The following is a 25,458-nucleotide window of genomic DNA, read 5'->3' as shown; positions in this document are numbered from 1 at the left end:
GTCCTTGTCTCTACAGCCAGCAGCACATGCCCCCGACGCCCCCACATGGAGCCCTCTTCGCGCTGTGTGGATGAAGCGGGCAGGGGGGCGGGGGGACCCCGACAACTCCTGTTGAGAGCTGATGCATCTTGTTAATTCTATTAAATCTTACCAGGACTGCCGTGTTGTGCGGTCTCCATTTATAGAGTTCCTTGGGTTTACGTGACTTGCCCTAACTCTGTTTTCATCCTAAGCCCTGTTCCATTTAGTGAGGCGTCTTGCCTGAAACCAGCTTGGAGAGCCAGTTGGAAGCAGGCCCAGCTCCTCCATGCTCTTGTACAGAAGCACGTGTGTGTTCTGGGTGCCGAGGTGGTCTTCCCAAGGGGAAGGCCTCAGCAGCAGCAGGTGGGGGTGGCATCCTAGGTCAAGTAAATCAGAAGGGTAAAACCCAGGCCATCCTGGTGGCCTGGTGGTTAAGTTCACATGCTCCACTTCAGCCCAGGTTTGGATCTGGGCACTGACCTATACCACTCATCAGCGGCCATGCTGTGGCAACCACCCACATACAAAATAGAGGAAAATTGGCACCCGTGTTAGCTCAGCGAGAATCTTCCTCAGCAAAAAAAAAAAAAAAGAAAGAAAGAAAAAAGAAAAAAAAGGATAAAAACCTATACATTTATCAAATGATGGTTTAGAGTATTCTTCATCCAAATCTTTCTTCTCTCCCCTTTATCAAGCCATGATAAAGAAATCTTTAAGCTTTACAAACCTACTCATGAAAAGTTCAAATTTTAAAAATTAACCTAAATTTTAATGAAGGAAACTTTTATACAGTGGAGATAGAAAAATAACCTTATATGGTGCTACAAGTAGAAGCAAATTTTAAGGCTGCTACAATAGAGCAAATTGAGAATATTTTATTTCAAATATAAGATAATTTGATTTAATAATTGTAAACTTTATTTTTCACTTTAACTCAAGTATTTTGACATCTTCTCAGTAGGTAAAACCTGCAACATTTGGATTATTCTATGTTTTCCTGTTGTTAACCTAAAGGAAAATTCCAAGCACTTTTCAGAATTAAAAGACCCATGTCCTTCCCTTGCCGCCCAGGCTTCTCACACATCTCTGGCCTTTCCTATATCTCTAGGCTTCTTTCTGCACCAATTTCACTTACAGATGTCCACACGGGCAGCAGTGTGTATGTGTGTACCTGTATGCCCATGTGCACACACACATGCATGCATACACACTCACAATTACACTCTGCACTCCAACAATGCTGAGCCATTCATGCTTTCCGTGCACAGCACCTCTGTGCCTTTGTAAGTGATGTTCCTTCTGCCACTTCTCTTCACCACCTGGGTTAATGCCTATTCGTTTTAAATCTCAGCTCGTGTCCCCTCTTCCTGGAACTGTCACTGACTCTCCAGGAGTCCTTGTAGTCCCTGCCTCTGTGGTCTGGGGTCCAGCACAGCTCAGAGGGAGGGGTCTGTGACAGCATTCATCACACTCCAGGATGGCTGTTGGTTTCCAAACACACATTTAATTTCTGCTGGACTGAAAACTCCACACGGACAGGTCTGCATGTTGGTGGTCTTTCTGTCTCCTAGTGCACACCCCAGCACCTCACATACGGAAGATGCTCAACACATCTGCAGGACCTGACTGTGCAGGCTGGGGGGGTCAGCAGTGACTCCACACATGCAACCCAGTCCTGTTGTCTCTCCACTGTCTGTCACTAATTGATGTTTTCTTGCCTATTTGTGACTCCTTTTCATTGCTGGTCTCTGTCATCAGCATACAAGCTCCTTTAGAATGGGATTTGTTTTGTTCTTCCCTTTCCCCCAATACCTGGAACAGAACAGGTGATCAGTGCCTGGAACAGAAGAGGTGCAGGTGAAACTACCAAGTGTGCGAAATGAATGACAGACCCAGATTTTGCTCTCCTCTACTACTAGTAAGCTTTTTAATAAATTTGTATATAAGTTTGGTGCCTCCATGGAGATGGTAAAATATTCTGGTTCCAATTAATCTTTTACTTTTTGTAGTATGGGATTCCAGTGCCAATTTTCACTCATTTGGACGACATATAGTGGCCAGTATAATTCATCAGAGTAGAACACAAGCTTCAAAAACCTAAGTAAAATTATTATTTACTAACTTTTGTCCCTTTTTTTCATTCATGCTCATTTTTTGCTGAGTTTCACTTACCCTTCTGAATCTGGGATAGTCAAGTATTTGCGTAATTAAAGCAATACTCTTACCTAATACCAAAGCATGCAGATCATCAACATTAGAGACTCAGAGTATAACCTGAGTCTGTAGCCAGCATTAGGAATGAATGGGATCATAGAACCAGAGAGAACTACTGCCAGGATGTAGCCAGTTACTCAGCATTAACATATTTTAATTAAAAAGCCACTTAGTAATGACCGAGTCATTCACTAATGATCTCTAGAGGCAAAAGAAAGAGGGACTCATGTGTCCAAACAGCTTCCTATGACCGGATTTCAGATCCACTGAGCTGATCAGGCCACTGCCCTCAGACCTCATGTGATACATTATTAATATTTCGCTTTGCCACATATTTTGCCTTGAACCATGCACTAAACAAGGATTTCTTTAGTACCTATTATGTTCTAGGCTCTATGCCCTAGCCTCCTCCCTAATCTTATTTAGATTATTCTATCTTTTCCTGTTTTTAGCCTAAAGTAAAATTCCAAATAATTTTCAGAATTAAAAGATCAAATTCCTTACATTAAGAGAGACAACCAAAAGTAAGTAGAATTAGAGGTGATATGATGCATAAACATAATGGTGTATTAGAAATGGGTAAAAAGAACAATGGGTTACAACAGAGTGAGTGACCAGTTCTGCATGGGGAGTGAGGTGGGGACATTTGAGATAAGTCTAGAGTCACAAAGCTCTGGGTTAGTCTGGTTGGATTTTAGGAGGGTTGGGTAGATGAACAGAGACTCAAGAAAGATTGGAACCAGTCAGAGAAGAATCTAGTTTTCTAAATAAAGTCATTTGAATTTTATGATCAAAGGGCAGTCATTAAGTAGAACAACAACCCATCAAATCTGGCTTTGAGGAAGAAAATTGTGATTACTCTCTGGAGGAGAACTGGAATGGAGCAGGAGCAATGGAGGACAGGAGAGGATGTAGTCTGCTGCACTGTCCTGAGCCTCAGGATGAACATCTGGACTAAACAGAGCAGAGAGGATGGAGAGGAAGGCTGAACTTAGTGAACTTGTCTGAGGCCAAGACAACAAGGCATGGTGTCTGAGGTGAGAGCCTGAAGTGAGGATGCCTGTGCCTCGGACTTCTGGGTGTAGTCAGATTATGATGCATTTACTCAGGACTGGGAACAGAGGACATGTGACTGGTTCAGAGGAAAGATGGGCTGGTTCTTAAAATACTACATTTCATTCACTTGGGGACCATCAGGAGGTACTGGAAACATTCGTCTCTAGTTCAGGAGATGTGGGGTCTAGATTTGGGGATCACGGGTGTGTGAGGGAACGAGGAGCCCTGAGAGGTGGAGAGTGAGAAAACGGTACAAGGAAGCCATGAGCACCTTGTGATGAGCAAACCCCTCTGGGTTTCTTCTTCCCTATGACACTCTTCTTCCTTTCGTCATTCCCCTAGAAACCTTAATGCCAAGCACCCCTTCTGCTAAAACTTAGACTGGAGACATGTCATTAGGCGCCTTCCCAGGACATGAGTTACCACCTGTGTCGTCTTCAACTCAGTGTCTGTTTAGCGTGCTGGCTTACAGCAGTCTCCATCCCAAGTCTCAGTGGCCCTGGGTGAGGGATGTAAATTTGTGGATGGAGCCTTCTTCCTTTGAAGGAGGTATGGATCAACATTACACTGAGCATCCAGTGAAATTAATTAATTTTTTAAAAGGACTCACTGAGAACATTCTTAAACCTAAATCTGGGATGAAAAGTAGTGAAGTTTTGGGATGGTTGCCATCACCTGCTGCTGCTCTCGTTCCCCCAGGAGAGGGAATGGTGTTCTCCAAGAGACGGAGCACCTTCAAAGGCTTCGTTCCCTTCATCTGCATTGATGCCCAAGGTCGTGTGGAATCAGTGCTTTGCAGGAATCTAGCAACTTCCCCAAATATCCGTTCTCTTTCCAGCAATCATTGGATGAATCCAAATGGCATCCTAACACATCATAGATAGTGTCACGCACCTTGAGAGCCACTAACCTAAGCTATGGTGAGCTATGAAAAGTCAGCCCTTTGCCTTAAGCCTCTGACGTAAACAATCCTGGTGAAATCCCTGAGCAGCAACTATCAGTAGAAGAGCTGGATCACCAGCACAAGCGTCCAGATCATTAGGACAGAATGATTTGAAAGGAAAATAATTATTGAACAAAAAAGTTTTAGGTTACCTACATGTATGTGCTTCCCTTGATATGTCATCAAATGATAGCTGGAGATTGAAAAAAAAATCGAAGTTTGGGATTTTCAGGAGATGAGAGCGAGGAAGTCAAAGAGGAGAAGAATTAATTGCTTGGGAAAATCTCCAAGAAAGATCCATCTGAAATGAAGGACTACTCTTTCTTTTGACTCAGTAATATTCAGAAATATAGAGGAATGAAAACAATCTCAACGTGACTTGACTCTAGACAGAGCCAGAATTCATTTTATGCTTCTGTCCACAGCCAACACTTTTTTTAAAACTATAAGATGGAAATTTCTAACCACTATGGTGACTAGCCACTTTTTATAAGGCTGATGTTTCAGATGAACAAAAGCTTTATTTATACAAAAGTAGGTTCTCTTTCCAACAGACAAAAAATATCACCAAAGTAAATAAAATAAAATAAAGAGCTCAACTTCTGTGAGTCAGCTCCCAACCTGAGGACGCTGAGGCGCTCGGGCCCCTGCGTGCCCAGGGCCATCCGTCCCTCCTTGCACAGCGCGGCTCTGCCTACCGTGGCCTTGGCGACACTTGAAGCTTCCAGCATTTAAGAAAAAGTCTCATGTACAAGCTGTATGCTTTCTCACCATCTTGAAGACTCAACATTTGGCTGAGAGACAGGAAGATTGCAGTTTTATCCATAACCTCTAACAATAGTGTCGCTTTACTTTCACATACTTTCCAAGATAAATTTAAAGAGAGATTCAGAGCATTTGAAATGTTTTATTTGTAAGTTTGTGGGATATAAAGACCTTCGGCGCTTGCTTATCCACCTCTTCTGCTGAAATTCTTTTGGCTGATAATCTAGAGTATTAATTATGGTGCAACAATTTGGTAAAATTGCCATCCTTTCTCCACATGAGAAATGTCTGGTTCAGAAGTCTCTGGGATAGAATGAAGACAGTGAGAATCAGATCATTCCTCACTCTTCTGACAGCAAAAGTGGGGAAAGAGGTGTCAAACTTCCCAACTTTCCGCCTTTCAGGTGGTGTGTGCAGGCGTTGTGCTGGCCCTCTGCTCCCCTGGAGGGGAATATGCTGTTCATTAGCTGTCCAGGGGGAGGGAGGTAGGCAGGCCTTCTGCTGGGGCCACAAGAGAGATTCTAGAGGGTCAGAACAGAGCACCAAGCTCAGAGCTAGGGACTGCAGACAGGGCTGTGGCCATGGGTCCCAGGGTCCTTGGATCAGCTGTAGACCCTGCCCTCTGACCCACCTTGTCCGGCTTCTACTAGTCTGGGGCTACTCTCAGCCATCAGGGGCCAGAGCAACCTGTGGGACAGAATGACACATGCCTGCATACTAATTTATGCAGTTAGCTATAGCTTATTGGAATGTTTATCGCTGTGGTTGGGAAACATTTAAGATGATTGAAAGGGAGTAATTAGAAATTGGGACGAGGCATATTTCTTACCAATTTTCCAAGGACTCGAGACTTAGGGAATCTCTGCTAACAAATTGTTGCCAAATAAAGATCCTGCTGGGTTTTCTTTAATTAATGAGATGGCTTGGTTGTAATTATTCCATTAACTGTTTAAAGGCAAATAAGTGCTATTAAGGATGTTGAAAACTGTTTCCTCTTAAACATGTTAAGCCTGCCCCCTTATCCTCTCATTTCTGTTCTCAATTTTCCTGGTGAATCTTCTTTTAATAAATGGTACAAAAATAAGTGTTACCCAGACTCTAGGGGAATTACCACAAATTCTGAATTAGGGAATTCTCAATGGAAGTAATGACTCTATTTATGCTCTTGAAGAAGATAAGATTCCACTGAGCCTGCATTTACTACGCAAACAAGCAGAGTAAAATAATGGAAGAAGTTGTAAAAATGGGAACTTTCTGCATATAAACAACTATTGATCTCTGATAAGATACTAAATTTGGCTATATAAAGATAGTCTTTAAAAGCTGTACCTTCAGTGACTCTTAGATACTCTTTATGATGGGGGGCAGTTGTGAAATCCTTGCTTTAATGCCATTCTGTTCCCAGCCCGCTCACATATGGGCTGAGAGGTGGGGAAGCAGTAGGGGAGCAGTGGGAGAGCCCCCCACAGCCACACCTGCAGAGGGACTTAGGACTCTGGCCTGGACGAGGGTCTGATGGACACAGCGGTGCAGTTGGGTCCCCTGGAGGTGGGCCTGACAACGCCTGCCTCTGGGTTCTTGTTCCTTTTCCTCCAGCCCTACCTCCCACCCCAAGTAAATTACTTTCAGCACACCTTGCCTAGGACTTACTTTGTCTAGACTCTACAAAAGGTCAACGTGGCGCCGCTCTATCACTTTACAGGCATCCCATGCTGCCTTAGGAATGGTAAGAGGTGCATTTTCTCCAATGCATCCTTTTCTGGGCAGAGCCTCACTTCTGAATAAACAGTTACTTTTGCTCCCAGCCCACTTTTTGTTAATGTCCTGTAAAGTCAATATTCGTGTCTGTATTTCCATGACTTTGGTTACCAATGGTGCACAGGATGCTTTATTAGTTAAAATTGTCATCAGTCCTCTGATATATCCTTACACTCTCATGGTCTCCAAATCATGTGTCATGTTGCCAGGTAGGAAAAAGTCTACCACCAAATAAAAGTGCAGGAGGGTGCAGCAGGGTTTCAAGTCACTGTTACAGATCAGTTTTCGCCCACACTAAGTGATTTTCCACATCAGCCTGTCAACCATCAGAGGTTGTTGGGCAGGTGTGCATAATGGGTGACAAGTAGGCGGTGGTGTATTAATTAAGATATGTGGATGATGTGAGCAGAGGCGTTTGACAGAAATAACATTCCAAACACTATTATGGCAAATAAGAGTGATGGCGTGTGTACCATAGGAGCCATGTCTGTCTGAGAGAAAGTCTAGATGCAGCCAGAAAAGTTTCTCTCCAACAGGGAAACTTTAGGAAAACAAACTGGAATCAAACACGCTTGGTGAATAACACAGCAGAGAAATAGACTGTGACAGAGACAAGGGTGTGTTCAAGTATTCCTTGGATTCAACTGTCAGGATAATTCTCCACTAAACCCAATGGATAAATATTTTCCATGTGCTGTGTCTTATGCTTAGGAATCATAAAACTGGTGTTCTAAAACACTTGGAAATTTCCCAAGCAGGTTTTTTGTTTTTATCCTCATCAGTAGGTATAGAAGACATATTCATTCTTAGTCTATTGTTTGATGGTTCAGATGAGCAACAGGCAGAGGAGCTCATTAAATTAGTTCAAGGTTACCTATGAACAGGCCCTTAGTCTGCTCAATTTAGGAGTATGCATGATTTACAGCATGACTGGTCTTGAATGATTTTGATGGATAACTAGAAACAATAAGAGAGGTAAATATCTCAGAATCATGACAGATTTCATAAAAGATACAGTGTGAAGATTCACATGGTTAATGAAATTGATACATTAAAATAAATGATCTTGTATCTGATTTTTCTTTGTGACCTGAATGTTCAAAAGGGCAGGAAACTTCAAGTGTTCCTTCAATTTAGAAACTGTTATTAATGGAATATTGTTACAATGCCACCAATTTATGTACTTTGGAGATAGTTAACAGTTCATGTTTATCAGGGCTTGCGCTGAGAGCTGATACGCACTTTCTCTTTGCAAGGGTATGTTCTGCCAATAGTGTCTCCTGTAGGTGTTCGTTCTTAGATTTTTGTCTCTCATTTTCTTCTGTGTGAGCGTAGATGACTGAGTCTCAACGTCGGTTCTGAAAGCTTTTTTGCAAGTTCACATGCACGTGTGTATGCCAGTGCACGTACAGTAGGCACAGAGGTGTGTGTTTTCCTACCTCTCAAAGCTCACCAAAGGATGTTACTCTTGTTGCCAAAGAGCACACTAACACCAATAACACACACCACAGTAATGGGGGAAATGTACAATCTTAGGTAAAAATTCACTTGAATGTTTATAAAGGAAAACAATTGTCATGGGTAAGAGAGGAGGAACCCAAGACTGTTGTAAATCAAAATGTCCCTGTTCTGCCAGGAGGTCTAGAAGGAAGGTAGGGTATGTGACTCAAGAAAGCACGAGGACCTCTCCCTGTGGCATGTGGAGGCTTACAATGCAGTCTACAGTTTATGGGCATAGAAAGAAAGCAAGATAGTGTCTGACTTCTGCTGGACTCCACACCCACCTTGCCCAGAGCATTTCTTCCTCGGAAAGCCGTGGTCTCAAAGATTCCCATTTCTTCCAGGTTCTGCACACTGTGTCCACATTCTGCCTACAAGGGGAGCGTCTCCCCACTGGACAGCTCAACTGTTGAGGTTCTCAGGGTTCTGCCCCTCCATCAACACCATCAACACAGCTTCTGCCTCCTCATTACTGAGTAAATAAAACACTGGCTCCTCCGCTCTGCCTTCAGGAGCCACTTTGGCTCCACCCTGAAGTTTCCTCTAAAACCCTAAAGATTGGAGATGCTATTAAAACATGCGCAGATAAAAGGGATAAACTTTCCCTCACTTTTTTTTCTAATCCCCAGCCTCTCTGAAGAACCTTTCTTAACCAGTGGTGAAAAATCCTATCATTCTAATAAGATAGTAAAAAGAGAAGAGATGTCATCAGATGACCCCAAATGAAAACAAAATTGTTCAGTGCTATATGTCATAGGAGTGAAATTGGTAATTACTGTGACTGTTTTCCAGCTTAGCTTAATGAAAATAAGTCCACACTGACACCAAGACACCTCATGGGGAGAAGCCATTCACTCTCCAACTGCAATTAGTGTCAATAACGCTGAATAAGCAGGTTAGAAAAAAATTATAGGCCAATTAACTTATTCCAATTGCCCTACTTTAGCTAGTTCTTTTTCAGAATTTTGATGTTAATGAATTAACAAAGCAGTATGCTAACTGGTTTTCACTGAACCTGAAGTTTTGGACTGAAAGGAATTCAGCAGACATTTCGTGATGGCCTGCCTAGGTGGAGGAGTTACAGCAAAGGGTGAGCAGCCTTTCAAGGCACCCCCACTCAGACAGCACCACACACATCATCTTGCAAGTGTGCTAGTGTGTGTGTGTCTTATTGTCTGCAATTAGATTACAGACTCCTCGGAGGTGATAGGCATATGGCTCATCTTTGCATCTTACATGATTATAACCTTCATCATACCTTCATGAAGTGAATGCATGAAAAGCAGAGCACCAACAAATGTAGTAAGTGCTGCAGAGCAGTTAGTTATAATAAACAATGCAAATACCCTAAAGGAAGAGGGAAGGGGCAGGTTTTCTGGGCGTCTCAGTATAAGAGCAATTTCTCTGTTCCAAGCAAGGACAGCGGTACTGGCAGAGGCATGGCTCGCAAGTAAGAAGAGTAGAAAGCTCTGCAAGTTCTCCAGCAGTTCGCCGAGTCCCAGCTCTCAGCCTCAAAGCAGCACAGAAGCTGTCTGTCTTAGCTCGGAACGTTATAAGAAAATACCCAGACTGGATGGCTTAAACAACAAGTGTTTCTTTCTCACAGTTCTGGAGGCCAGAAGTCCAGGATGCCGTGGTTCCCGGTGAGAGCCCTCTTCCTGGCCTGCAGACAGACTCCTTCTCACCATGTCCCTGTGTGGTAGAAAGAGCAAGGAGCTCTGGCCTCTCCCTCTTATAAGGACTGTAATCCCATCACGGAGCCCCACCCTCATGACCTCATCTACACCTGATCACCTCCTAAAGTCCCCCTCCAGATACCCCCACATTGGGGTTAGGGCTTCAACGTATGGATTTTGGAGGACCACGAACATCAGTCCATAACAGGGTCCTAACTCTTGTCCTGTCGCAGGCATGAGCCTCACCCACAGGAGGAGATAAGATTTGCTTTGTAGTCAACTTGGCCGACAGGTGTTGGTCGCTAAGGCTGAGGATGTCTTGATTGAAATACACTGTTTGTTTTAAAGAATTTTATTTAAATTTCTGTATTTTAAATATTTTATAAGTAAGAAAAACCCATTGCTCTTGCATATTTTCTTACTATAAAACTAATAGAATGGCTTAGTTTTATTTCTAGCAGCAATGTTAATTTTAAATCGTTACTCATATTGCTTGGGGGCAAGCTCATGCAGTTCTTCACAAAAACAAAACCCTAATGAGAAACTGACAAATTAGCAGTTTGAATCAAATGGAAATTTGGTTTGATTTCATTCATTTTGGATACTCTCTTGGTGTTCTCCTTCTCATCTGATTCAGGGTTTTCAGCTTCATATCCAAGTTGAACTGGTTCCTTTGTGATTATTTGGCAAAATCATCACAGAATGAGTATCTGGGTTCAGTTCAAGGTGCAGCAAATGGTTTTCAATTTTTCCAGCTTGGCATTCATGACTCAGAGGTTTAGTTCTGTTTCCTGCTTCCTACACAGGTGGCTGCATGCAGACACACCCGTATATAAACTCAAACTAGTCAATGTGTAATGTGGTTTGGAGTGGGGGGCGATGGACAGCCAAAAAGAGCCCAGTGAGGCTGCTTTCTGTCTCCCCCGAAAGGGAGGGGGACGTGAGGGATGCGCCGCTGCTGCTCCGCCTGTGGCAGCTGGAGAGGAAGCTCTCAGCCAGGCTTTGCCCTGAGGTAGATGCAACTTTAAAGAACACAAAACATGAACACAGAAAGGGTCGCTTGAGTGGCTCCCTCATTCCAGGTGAGCAGTGCAGAACCTGACAGCAGCCAGCAGGCCACCAGTGTCTAAATCCCTGCAAGCGGGCTGATGTCGCCATCAGAGCACCCTGCCTGGCCAGTGGGTGTACGTACCGCCAGGCTGAGCTGTGGGGGAGACCAAGAAAGTCCTCTGTTCCTGACACTTGCAACGCTGCTCTGCTCCCAACAAGGGGATACCCACTTCCTTCCCCTGGCCCATGCTCCCAACCTGTGGCCCCAACACTTAATAAAAACCTGCCCCTGATTCTTCTCTGGTAACAAAGTGTAGATCATTCATTAGGGAGGGGACATTTTCAAACTACTTGCTTCCCGTCCCCCTCTGAAAAACCTCTGGGATAAATGAACATTGTCCTATAAACGTGGTTTAATGAATCACTTTTGAGAGGGAGATTTACATTTGAACAAATGTGAAAAACTTGAAGGGATAAATTATTTCTTGAGAAATTTCAGGAATCAGCCAACCAAAAAGAAGAGGACCTCTGAGGCATGGATGTCCTGGTGCTCTGGAAACAAATTCATCTGTCAGTGTCTTCCTAAGCCTTCGAGCCAACGAAGCCAGCCCATTACACTGGCTCTCAAACTCTCTCAATCTTTGTTTCCAAGGCAGGAAAGAATGATGCCCCTGCACACTTTGCGATCTCCCCATCCTCACCCACTCCCACTTCTATTTCCCCTTTCTCTGCATACCATGCTCAGTGTCTCCTAAGCCACTTATTGAAGTTCTGCCATACTCACACACACCCCCACCCCCGATGCAGGCATGATTCTGAATGTGTGGCGTGTTTCCAACTCCAAGTCAAACGGGTCCCTTTCGTAAAACCATTCATTCCCTCGAATTCTCTTCCAATACACTAAAAGTTAATATACCTTTCTAAAAAGTAAGGAGAAATGTGAAAGCTAGCTGGATGGATGGTGGCATGTGGCAGCCTCTAAGTAATGGTTAGGAAGCAAGTGTCTAGAGTTTTGAAGAGATGTCTAACTCTTCAAAGAGACAAAAATCGAAAAGATGATTAGTTTTGTATATTTATTTCCACATTCTAAGTGTGGAGCCCTCTCTAGATCTCAACTTTATTTCCTTAACATATATTTATAAAATTTTCCAAATTACAAAGAATTATAGCTGAAACTCTTCTGACTGATGCTTTTCTTTGGAATTTATGACCAAGTTTACGTCACAGATGCTTTCCCTGCGGGGATTACGTGAGGAGGCATGCTGTCCTGTTGGCCCCATGTTACTTTAAGTACACACACACACACAAAAGGAGCAAAAATAGCTAGAAATCATGTTCCTGTTCTGAATAAAGTCAGTAGTTCCAATTTTCTATGTCTAATTACCCACAACTCTTCAAGAATTGGTGCACATGTCACAGAGTTTATAATGTCAGCATTTCATCTTCACAAAAATTCTACTTGATGACATAAAACCAGAAAAAACTAATGGTCACAGCAGACAGCTTGTCGATTAGACAAAGCTCATGGTGTCTTAATGAACAATGCTGTTAATTAATTAGAAAACAACTAGAACATGAGCTGTCAGGCATTGTGAATTTATACAAAAAAATCAACCTATCTTTACCAAAAACCACTTTGAGTAACTCAAAAACAAAATAACTTCAAGAACAGAATTTAAATCTAGAATTACACAGCCAAGTCATCTATATCAGTGAACTTACACTGCTGTCCTCTCGTGTGACACGTTAAAATTCTTCCTTAGTGTCTGTAAAAGAGAGTTAATGCCAGATTAGTATTCTTAACAGATACTCTAGATAGAATCTGGGACTAGCTCCACCGCTGCCTCTTGTATTTCTTAATTTCTATGTGTATTTTCTTAGTTTTTAAGAAGAATATGAAGACGGTTTATGATTTACCTAAATTCTATGAGGACAAATGAGAAAACACTAGAACTCCTTCAAGACAAGTGATATAAACAATAAGTATTTGTCTTGGTTCTATAGACGGCTGTCGAAACCACGCTTCTAGGGGCTCCATCAGGAAAGACAGAGCCATGGTTAGTAATACCAGCTTCATATTATAGCTTTCCTCCAAGTAGGTCAAGTCCTCTGATTATTATTCACTAATCCCTTTAACAATCATTTGAGTAAATAGTGGGCATTTTATTTCAATTCAAAACAAGTGAGAGAAATGAACTGATTTACCCAAAGTACAGCAAAGGTACCAGAAACTGTCGCATGGCTGGCTCAGCAAAGGTCAGAAGAACCATCCCTAATTGAAATCATCTCAATGGAGCATAACAGATGTTTGTATTTTTAATGTATTTGGAAATAAAATAAGGATACCCCATCAAAGAATCATTTAGAAAGCACCATTAAACCAAAACACAATGAGAACAGATCTAGCATCTGGACTTGAAGAGGAGCCATTTCCGCTTATAGGCTTACCCCATTGGCTAGATGACAGGCAATGCCTTTTTTTTAATTGAAAATTTTTTTGATATAATTGTAGATTCACATGCAGTTGTAGGAATTATACAGAGATAGCCTACATACGCTTTACCCAGTTTCCCCAAATGGTAACATTTTGCAAAACCATAGTATAATATGACAACCAGGATAATACTGATACAATGCACAGATTTTACTCACATTTCCCTGGTTTTGTTTGCACACATTTGTATGTGAATGTTTAGTGCTATCCAATTTTATCATATGTGAAGGTTCATGTATCTATCACAACAGGCAACACACCAAACAGTTCCATCACCACAGAGATCTCTCCAGTTGCCCTTAAGGACCACACCCACCTCCTCCCTCCCACCCACCAACTCCTCCCCAACAATTCCCAACTTCTAGCAACTACTAATCTGTTTTGCATTTCTAAAACTTTTTTCATTTCAAAATGTTATATAAATGGAATAAGATGGTATGTAAACTTTTTGAACTTAGCTTAATTCCATAGAGATTGTTGTGTGTATCAACAGTTCGTTCATTTTTATTGTTAAGCAGTATTCCATGTATGGATGTACTGCAGGAAATTGTTTAACCATTCACATGGAGAAGATACCTGGGCTGTTTTTAGTTTTTGTTTATTATGAATAAATCTACTATGAACATTCATGTACAGGTTTTCATATAAACGTAAGTTCTCATTTCTCTGGCTTGAATGCCCAAGAGTACAACTGCTGAACCATATACCAACTACATGTTTAGTTTTATGAGATACCACCAAACTGTTTTCCTGTGGGGGCTGTATTATTTTACATTCCCACCAGCAACGTATGAGGATGCATTTTCTCTGCGTTCTCTCCAGCATTGTGCAGTCACTATTTTTTATTTTAGCCATTCTGATAGGCATCTAGTGTTATCACATTGTGGTTTTAGCTTGCATTTCCCATATGGCTAACAATGTTGACTATCTTTTCATGTGCTCATTTGCCATCCATATATTCTCTTCAGTGAAATATTTGTTTATATCTTTTGCTCATTTTATAATTGAACTGTTTGTTTTTTTACTATTGAGTTTTGAGAATTTTTATATATTCTAGATACTAGTCCTTTGTCAGATATGTGGTTTGAAAATGTTTTCTCCCAGTCTATAGTTTGCCTTTTCATCCTTTCTATTATTGACAAAGTCCAGTTTGTCAATTTTTCCGTTTGTTACTTGTTCTTTTGCTGTCAAGTCTAAGAACTCTTCACTTAGCCCAAATCTCCCAAATTTTCTCCTATGTTTTTTACTAAAAGTTTGATAGTTTTAGCATTTAGGCCCATAATCCATTTTGAATTGATTTTTGTATAAGGTGTGAGGTATAGATTGAGGTTCATTTTTTTTTTTGCTTATAGATGTCCAGTTGCCAAGCATCATTTATTCAAAAGGCTTTTTCTTGGTTCTGGTCAAGATGGCATCATAGGAAGATCCTGAACTCACCTCCTCTCACAAACACAAGAAATCCACAACTGCATATGGGATAATTTCCCCTGAAAACTGAACAAACAGCTTCTACAACAAAAAAATAAAAGGGCAGCAATGAGATGGGCAGGAGAAGCAGAGACATGGTCTTACAAACAAAACAAAACAAAAAACCCACCCCAGATGCAGCAATACACAAATGGGAAGGATCCACCCAGAAAATAAAGAACTTTTCCTTAAGGAATGAGGGGTTGGTGCTCCACCTCAGGCACCCCAACCCTTAGACCCTGCACAGGAGACCCAAGCCCCAAAACACCTGGCTTTGAAAACCAATGGGGATTATGGCCAGAAAAATCATAGAGTGTAGGGAATGGAGAACCTGCTTTTAGGAGCTTCTATGTAGACTCACTGGCCCAAGACCCAGTGCACAAACTCCAGATTTAAAAGTGCCTAGACCATACATGAAGGAGACATTAAATTTAAAGCAACTGCCAGAGAGGCATGAAACTATTGGGACTCTCTCCAGGGTCATAGACACTGGTGAACACCATTTTTGCAATCTCATTCTACCTTGTAAATGATTGTGCTGATGGGCACCATTTTGGAACCCTCCCTCCAACCTACTGGAGCTGGTGGCTGTGCCCCCTGAGAGCCCCACCTATCCCTGAACACCAGCTGCAACCCTACCACCACAGGAGGGCATATACAGGCCACACCAGGGATGCCCCTTGAGCACCTAGCTCTAGTGGCCAGGGAGACATCTCCTGCACAAAGCCACTCCTTTAAGACTGGAAGTAGTAGTTGATTTGCCTAATACAAAGAAACAAGCACAGAGAGTCGGGAAAAATGAGGAGACAAAGGAATATGTTCAAAACAAAAGAACAAATCAAAACATCAGAAAAATACATCAATGAAATGGAGATGAGCAATCTACCTGATAGACAGTTCAAAGTAATGGTCATAAAGATGCTTGCCAAACTTGAGAGAAGAATGGGTAAACATGGTGAGAGCTTCAACAAAGACACAGAAAATATAAGAAAGCTCCAAATAGAAGTTACAGAGCTGAAGAATATAATGACTGAACTGAAAAATATACTTGAGGGATTCAACAGCAGACTGGATGAAGCTGAAGATCTGATCAGTGAGATGGAAAGAAAAGCAATTTACTCAGACAGAGCAGCAAAAAAGGAAAAACAATTTTAAGAAATGAAGTTAAGGGACCCATGAGACAACATCAAGCAGAGTAACATTCATATTATAGGGGTCCCAGAGGGAGAAGAGAGACAGAAAGGACTAGAAAACTTACTTGAAGAAATAATAACTGAAAAATTCCCTAATCTGGGGAAGGAAACAGACATACAGGTCCAGGAAGCTCAGAGAGTTACAAATAAAATGAATCTAAAGAGACCTGCATCAAGACGTATAATAATTAAAATGATAAAGTTAAAGACAAAGGATCTTAAAAGCAGCAAGAAAAAACATAACTTAGTACACACCAGGGAAACATCATAAGTTTATCAGCAGATTTTTCAGCAGAAGCTTTGTAAGCCAGAAGAGAATGGAACAATATATTCAAAGTGATGAAGGGAAAAAAACTTCCAGCCAAGAATTCTCTACCCAGCGAGATTATCATTCAGAATTGAAGGAGAGATTAAGAGTTTCCCAGATAAGCAAAGCTTATCATAAAGAAGTTCATCATAACAAAAACTGCCTTACAAGAAATATTAAATTTACTTCTCTAAGCTGAAAAGAATTTGCACTAATTAATAACAAGAAAACATAAAAATGTAAAAATTTCACTGGAAAAGGTAAATATATAGCAAAGGTATTGGAGCAATCATTTATAAAGCAAATATGAAGGTTAAAAGACAAAAAGCAGTAAAATTAACTAAAAGCACAATAATTAGTTAAGGGATGCATAAAAAAGATGTAAAATATGACATTGAAACTATAAAATGTTGGAATGAGGAGAAAAATGTAAAGTTTCAGAATGTGCTTAAATTTAAGTTGCTATCAACTTAAAACAGATATACATAGGAAGTTATATGTGAACATCATGGTAACCAAAAAGCAAAAACTTACATTAAGTACTTGAAAGAAAATGAGAAAAGAATCTAAACACAACACTAAAGAAAGTCATCAAATCACAAGGGTAGAGAGAAAGAGAAGAAAGGAATAGAGAGGAACTACAAAAAGAGTCAGAAAACAATTTAAAAATGGCAATAAGTACATGCCTATCAATAATTACTTTAAATGTAAATGAACTAAATTTGCCAGTCAAAAGACACAGAGTGGCTGAATGGAAAAAAAAGACAAGAACCATCTATACGCTGACTACAAGAGACTCACTTCAGGTGTAAAGACACAGACAGACTGAATGTGAAGGGACAGAGAAAGATATTCCATGCAAATGGAAACAAAAAAAAAAGTTGGTGTAGGTATACTCATAGCAGACAAAATAGACTTTAAAACAAAGACTGTAATAAGAGACAAAGGGGAGCATTACATAATGATAAAGGGGTTAATCCAGCAAGAAGACATAACATTTATCAACATATGTGCAACCAACATAGGAGCACCAAGATATATGAAGTAAATATTAACAGATCTAAAGAAATTTACAGAAATATAATAATAGTAGGAGACTTTAACATCTCACTTACATCAATGGATAGTCATCCAGACAGAAAATTGACAAGAAAACATTGATCTTAAATGACACATTATACCAGATGGACTTAATAGATATATACAGAACATTCCATCCAAAAGCAACAGAATACACATTTTTTCTCAAGTACACATGAACTCTCTCCAAAATAGAGCCCCCTTTTTTTTTTAAAGATTTTATTTTATTTTTTCTCCCCAAAGCCCCCCAGTACACAGTTGTATATTCTTCATTGTGGGTCCTTGTAGTTGTGGCATGTGGGACGCTGCCTCAGCGTGGTTTGATGAGCAGTGCCATGTCTGCGCCCAGGATTTGAACTGACAAAACACTGGGCCGCCTGCAGCGGAGCGTGCGAACTTAACCACTCGGCCACGGGGCCAGCCCCAAAATAGATCCCCTTTTATGCCACAAAACAAGTCTCAATAAATTTAAGAAGACTGAAGTCATATCAAGCATCTTCTTTGACCTCAATCTTATGAAACTAGAAATCAACTGCAAAAAGAAAACTGGAAAAATCACAAAAATGGGTCAAGTAACATGCTACTGAACAACCACTGGGTCACCAAAGAAATCAGAAAATACCCAGAGACAAAGTGAAACAGAAATACAACACACCAAAATTTGGGGATGAAGCAAAAGAGGTTGTAAGAGGGAAGTTCATAGCAATACAGGCCTACCTCAAGAAGCAAGAAAAATCCCAAATAAACGATCTAGCTTTTCACCTAAAGAAGCCAGAAAAAGAACAGATGAAGCCTGAAGTAAGTAGAAGGAAGTAAATGATAAAGATCAGAGCAGAAATAAATGATGTAGAGACTAAAAATACAATAGAAAAGATAAATGGAAGAAAGAGCTGTTTCTTTGAAAAGAGAAACAAAATTGACAAAACTTTAGCTGGACTAATCAAGGAAAAGGGAGAGAGGACTCTAATAAACAAAATCAAAAATGAAACTGAGGTTACAAATGATATCACAGAAATACAAAGAATCATAAGAGACCACTACCAACAACTGTACACCAACAAATTGGACAGCCTAGAAGAAGTGGATAAATTCCTAGAAACATACAATCTTCCAACACTGCATCATGAAGAAATAGAAAATCTGAATAGACTGATTACTAGTGAGGAGATTGAATCAGTAATCAAAAACCTCCCAACAAACAAAAGACCAGGACCAGCCTCCACTGGTGAATTCTACCAAAAATTCAAAGAAGACTTAATACCTGTCCTTCTCAAACTCTTCCAAAAAATTGAAGAGGAGGGGAAGCTTCCTAATTCATTCTATGAAGCCAAATTTACCTTGATACTAAAACCAGACAAGAACAACACAAAAAAAGAAAATTACAGGCCGATATCACTGGTGAATATCAATGCAAAAATCCTCAACAAAATATTAGCAAATTGAATATAAAAATACATTAAAAACATCATACACCATGATCAAGTGGGATTCATTGCAGGGATGCAGGGATGGTTCAGCATCCACAAATGAATCAATGTGATACACCAGATTAACAAAATGAATTAAACTCACTTGTTCTTCTCAATTAGTACAGAGAAAGCATTTGACAAGATACAGCATCCATTTATGATAAAAATTCTGAATATAAAAGATATAGAAGGAAAGTACCTCGACAAAATAAAGGCCCTACGTGTTAAACCCACAGTTAATATCACACTCAATGGAGAAAAACTGAAAGCTATCCCTCTAAGAACAGGAACCAGACAAGGATGCCCACTTTCACCACTCTTATTGAACATAGTATGGAAGTCCTAGCCAGGACAATCAGGCAAGAAAAAGAAATAAAATGGATCCAAATTGGAAAGGAAGAAGTGAAACTGTCACTATTTGCAGATGATATGATTTTATACATAGAAAACCCTAATGAATACACCAAGAAAACTTTTAGAAAGAAATGAATATGGTAAAGTTGAGGATACAAAATCAACATAGAAAAATCCGTTGTGTTTCTATACACTAACAACAAAGTAGCAGAAACAAAAATTATGAACGCAATCCCATTTACAATTGCAACAAAAAGAATAAAATACCTAGGAATAAACTTCACCAAAGAGGTGAAAGATCTATATACTGAAAACTATACAACAGTGTTGAAAGAAATAGAAGAAGACACAAAGAAATGGAAAGATATTCTGTGCTCTTGGATTGGAAGCATTAACATACTTAAAATGTCCATAATTCCTAAAGCAATCTACAAATTCAATGCAATCCCTATCAAAGTTCTATGAACATTTTTCACAGAAATAGAGCAAAGAATCGTAAAATTTATATGGAACAACAAAAGACCCTGAATAGCCAAAGGAATCCTATGAAAAAAGACCATAGCTGGAGGTATCACACACCCTGATTTCAAAATATAGTACAAAGCTATAGTAACCAAAACAGCATGGTACTGGCACAAAAACAGACAAACAGGTCAATGGAATAGAATGGAGAGCCCAGAAATAAACCCACACCTCTGTGGACAGCTAATTTTCAACAAGAGAGCCAAGAATATACAATGGGGAAAAGAAATTCTCTTCAATAAATGGTGTTGGGAAAACTGCACAGCCACATGCCAAATAATGAAAGTAGACCATTATCTTTCACCATCACAAAAATTAACTCAAGATGGATTAAAGACTTGAATGTAAGACCTAAAACTATTAAACCTCTAGAAGAAAACACAGGCAGTACGCTCTTCGACATTGGTCTTAGCATGTTTTCAAGTACCGTGTCTGACTGGGCAAGGGAAACAATAGAAAAAATAAACAAAGGAGACCATGTAAAACTAAAAATCTTCTGCACAGCAAAGGAAACAGTCAACAAAATGAAAAGAAGACCTGACAATTTGGAGAAGATATTTGCAAACCATATGTCTGATAAGGGATCTACAGCCAAAACATATAAAGAACTCATACATGTCAACAACAAAAAAAAACTAACAACACAATTAGAAAATGGGCAAAAGATCTGAACAGACATTTCTCCAAAGAAGATACACAGATGGCCAACAGGCACATGAAAATATCTTCAACAGCATTAACCATCGGAGAAATGAAAATCAAAACTAGAATGAGATATCACCTCATGCCTGTCAGAATGGCTATAATTAACAAGACAGGAAACAACAAGAGTTGGAGAGGATGTGGAGAGAAGGGAATTCTCATACACTGCTGGTGGGAGTACAAACTGGTGCAGCCACTATGGAAAACGGTATGGAGTATCCTCAGAAAATGCAGGATAGATCTACCATATGATCCAGCTATCCCACTGCTGGGTATTTATCCAAAGAGCATGAAAACACAAATTCATAATGATACGTGCCTCCCTATGTCCACTGAAGCATTATTCACAACAGCCAAGACTTGGAAGCAACGTAGGTGCCCATCAAGTGATGAATGGATAAAGAAGTAGTGGTATATATACACACTGGAATATACTACTCAGCTATAAAAACTCATGAAATCTGGCTATTTGTGACAATATGAATGGAACTTGACGGTATTATGCTAAGCGAAATAAGTCAGAGGGAGAAAGTGAAATACTGTATGATCTCACCTTTAAGGAGAAGATAAAAACAACAGCAAACAACCATGTAGAGACAGAGATTGGTTTGGTGGCTACCAGAGGGAAAGGGGGGATGGAGGTGGACGAAAGGGGTGATTAGGCACCTGTGTGGGGTGATGGATTATTAGTCTTTGGGTGGTGAACATGATGTAATCTATACAGGAATCAAAATATAATGATGTGCACTTGAAATTTATATAATGTTATATGCTGATTTTTACCTAAAAACAGCCCAGCTATTTCTTTCTTCATTGAATTGCTCTTGTACTTTTATCAAAAATCATTTGAGCATATTTGTCTGCGTATATTTTTAAGTTCTCTATTCTGTTCCATTGTTCTCTATGTGTCTGTCCCTCTGCCACTACCACACAGTCTTGATTATTGTAGCTATATGGTAGCCTTAATACCAGATAAAGTGATTCCTCCCACTTTATTCTACTTTTGGGGATTGTTTTAGCTATTCTAGGGCCTGTACCATTTCATATAAATTTTAGAATAAGCTTTTTGTCTAAAACACAGCTTGCTGAGATTGTGATAGGACTTTCATTAAACCTATACATGAATTTGAAAAGGGCTGCTATCTTTATTATACTGAGTCTTCCAACACATGAACATGGATTTATTTGGGTCTTCTCTGATCTCTTTCAACAACATTTTGTAATTTTCAGCATGCGTATTCCGTACATGTTTTGTTAAGTGCATAGCTAAATACTTTATTCTCTTTAAAATGGTTATGCATAATATTGTGCTTTTAATTTTGGCTTCCACATCCTGGTTGTTAGTATACAGAAATGTGGTTTACTTTCGTCTGTTGATCTTATATCTTGCAGCCTTACTGAGATCACTTATTAGTTCTAAGTTTTTCATAGATTCCTTTCAATTTTCTCTGTAAACAATCGTGTCATCTGCAAATAAAGACTGTTTTGTCTGCCTTTGCAATTTGTATGGCTTTTATTTCTTTTACCTGCCTTATTACAGTGACTATATTATTCAACCATATTGAATAAGAGTGATGAAAGTAACATCTTTCCTTGTTCTTGATTTTAGGGGAAATCATGCAGTCTTTCATCATTAAGTATGATGTTTTGTTAGCGCCATTGAGTTGATTCTGACTCCTAGCAACCCTGTGGACAGTAGAGCAGAACCTTGCCTGGTCTTTTTGCTCCATCCTCTCACCCTGCAGTGCTATATAACACAACATTCTGCTGCTATTCACAGGGTTTCATGGACAATTTTTCAGAAGTGGGTGGCCAGGTTCTTCTTCCTAGTCTGTCTTAGTCTGGAAGCTCCACTGACACCTGTCCACCATGGGTGACCCTGCTGGTGTTTGAAGTACTCTGGCATAGCTTTCAGCAACACAGCAACATGCAGCCACCACAGTATGACAACTGACAGACCGGTGATGTGGTTTCTTGACCTGGAAACAGACCTGGGTGCAGCAGTGAGAGCACCAAATCTTAACCACTAGACCACCAAGTATGATGTTAGATGTAGGTATTTTTTAGATGCTATTTATCAAATTGAGATAATAAACCTCTATTCCTAACTTGCTGAGAGTTTTTATCATGAATGGGAAAACTGGATATCCACATGCAGGAGAATGAAATTGGACCCTTATTCACATGATATACAAAAGTCAACCCAAAATGGATTAAAGACTTAAATGTAAGACCCAGAAATGTAAAACGACTAGAAGAAAGCATAGGGAAGGAGCTTCTTGACGTTGGTTTGGGCAATGATTTTTTTGGACATGACCCCAAAAGCACAGAAAACAAAAGCAAAAATGGACAGGTGGGATTGAATCAAACTAAAATCCTTCTGTACAGCAAAGGAAACATCAATGGAATAAAGAGACAACCCACAGAATGAGAGAAAACATTTGGACATCAAATCTGATAGAGAGTTAATATCCAAATACATAGGGAACTTCCATAAGTCAATAGTGAAAAAACAAATAACCCAATTAAAAAGTGGGCAAAGGACCTGCATGGTCATTTCGCAAAAGAAGACATACAAATGGCCAATAGGTATATGAAAAAGTGCTCAACATCATTAATCATCAGGGAAATGCAGATCAAAACCACAATAAGATAGCTTCTCATACCTGTTAGAATGGCTATTATCAAAAAGACAAGAGATGATAAATGCTGGCGAGGATTTGGAGAAAATAGATGTAAGTTGGTGTACTGTTGATGGGAATGTAAATTGGTATAGTTACTACGGAAAACAGTATGGAGGTTCCTCACAAAATTAAAAATAGAACTACCATATGATCCAACAATCCCACTTCTGCACACACACCCAAAAGAAATAAAGTCAGGAGCTTGAAAAGATATCTGCACTCCCATGTTCATTGCATCATTATTTAAAGTAGCCAAGATGTGGAAACAACCATCACTGGGCAAATGGATAAAGAAAAGGTGGTGTATATACAGTGGAATATTGTTCAGCCTTCAAAAAAGAAAGAAATCCTGTTATTTGCAATAACATAGGTAAACTTGGAGGATGTTATACTAAGTGAAATAAGTCAGACACTGAAAGACAAATATCCCATGACCTGACTGTGGAATCTAAAAAACTCAAATGCCTAAAAGAGAGTCGATCGGTGGTCTCCAGGGCTGGAGGGTGGGGGAGATGGGGAGACATTGGTCAAAGGTACAGAATCCCAGTTATGCAGGATGAACAACTTCTGGATGTCATGGATGGAATGGTAGCTGTGGTTAACAACAATGTATCGTGTACTAGAAATTTGCTAAGAGAGTAGATCTTAAATGTTTTCACCACCAAAGACAACGTTAACTATGTGAGGTGATGGATGTGTTAATTAGCTTGATTGTGGTAAGACTTCACAATGTATAACTCTATCAAAACATCACATTGTGTACCTTAAATATATATGGTTTTTGTTTGTCAATTATGCCTCAACAAAGCAGAGAAAAGAACAAGGCAGAGAAAGTGGTCCTCTCGCAGTTCCACTCCCCACCTGCTCAAAGATTTGGGTTCTTTCTCTTTCTCCGGCTCAATAGCTCTTTGTTCCTTTTAACTGAAATAAGATGGACATTTCAGGAACCCAGAGACAGAATCTGGTCAAAGTGGCAGTCACACTTTAGCTCCCCGTCACCGAAGCCCAAGTCCTCAAGAGAGAACATCCCCGCGGCCTGCACTCCACAGTCGACCAGTGAGCTCTCGTCTCTCGCTGCTCCTTACTCAATGACTGAGATTCTTGAGGTTATTTTTCACAGTCTAAAACCCAGCGCTCACAGGGAATACTAAGCAATGATCTGGCACAGGGAGGAGATTGTGACCCTGTGGTGAAATCCAGTCACAACTTCCTCTTGCTTTATTGGCAAAGGAAGGAAATTTTTTTCCTAACCTCTTAAAAGATATATAAAATATATGTTTTATATATAATATAGTATAGTATATTATATAACAATATAAAGAAAATATAGCAAGCAATATTCCCGAACAAGGGGCCCTGAGTAAAGATTTTGTCGATGTAACTCACCCCGCCTCAGTGCAACACTGAAATTGGGCAGTGAGGGCCTACCTCTCTTTAGAATAATGGCCATCATCTATTGGCGTCATCTATTCCCATGAAAAAGAAAAATCATCCTATGGTCGTACCTGGGAGCTCAAGCCACCTTTTGGATTTTCTTGGGTATCTCTAATAAAATGACCTCTCACCAGCAGAGTGCCAAACTTCCTGGCACAAGTAGGAGTTAGGGGCAGGGATAAAAAGTGGACCTGCCATTAAATCTGGGTGGATCACAGGACAAGCTCTGTGGGCCTCTTGGGCCTCAGCATGCCTTCTGTGTATGGAAAGATGTGCTGAGTTAGAAACAGGAGCTCTGGTACTGAGGCACCTTAATGGATGAACAGACTCAACCATCTAGATACACACTCAAAACCAATCAAAACAAAGCCAAATCCATGTCTTTAATGAGTGTATGTTGACCATAGTTTGGTTGTCTGTGCATAAAGTTGTCTCCAGAGATTTATCCCATAGGTGGCTTTAAGTCACTGTCAATAAGCAGTGATGATATTAGAGACTTATTTCCCATCATGAGAAATATTTGTGGTTTACTCAGTGCAAAATAACAGAAGGATAGACTGATATATCTCTACTCGGCGTTTCAAAATTGCAACACCACACACTCTAACTAAAGAAACAGACATTTGCCAGAAACTTGCAACAAAATGCCATTCTTCTAATTTTGATAACAGTTTTATCTTGGACCATGGGGTGGGAGAAGGGGGAGTGGATTAGGACCTTTACTTTCTATGTTCTATATTCCTGTGACGTTTGAATGCTTTAATTAAAA

General features: G+C 40.1%; 1 protein-coding gene across 12 annotated transcripts in view; it reads left to right on the top strand.

The window, feature by feature from the left end:
* Positions 1 to 25,458, top strand: part of KCNQ5 (potassium voltage-gated channel subfamily Q member 5) — a 481,904-nt gene that overhangs the window by 320,764 nt on the left and 135,682 nt on the right. The window lies entirely within an intron of this gene.

The sequence above is a fragment of the Equus asinus genome, chromosome 8 (genome assembly GCF_041296235.1).
Source record: "Equus asinus isolate D_3611 breed Donkey chromosome 8, EquAss-T2T_v2, whole genome shotgun sequence".
In the NCBI taxonomy this organism is placed as follows: Eukaryota; Metazoa; Chordata; class Mammalia; order Perissodactyla; family Equidae; genus Equus; species Equus asinus.
The sequence above is the reverse complement of the archived record's forward strand: the minus strand, read 5'-3'. Positions and strand labels throughout refer to the sequence as shown.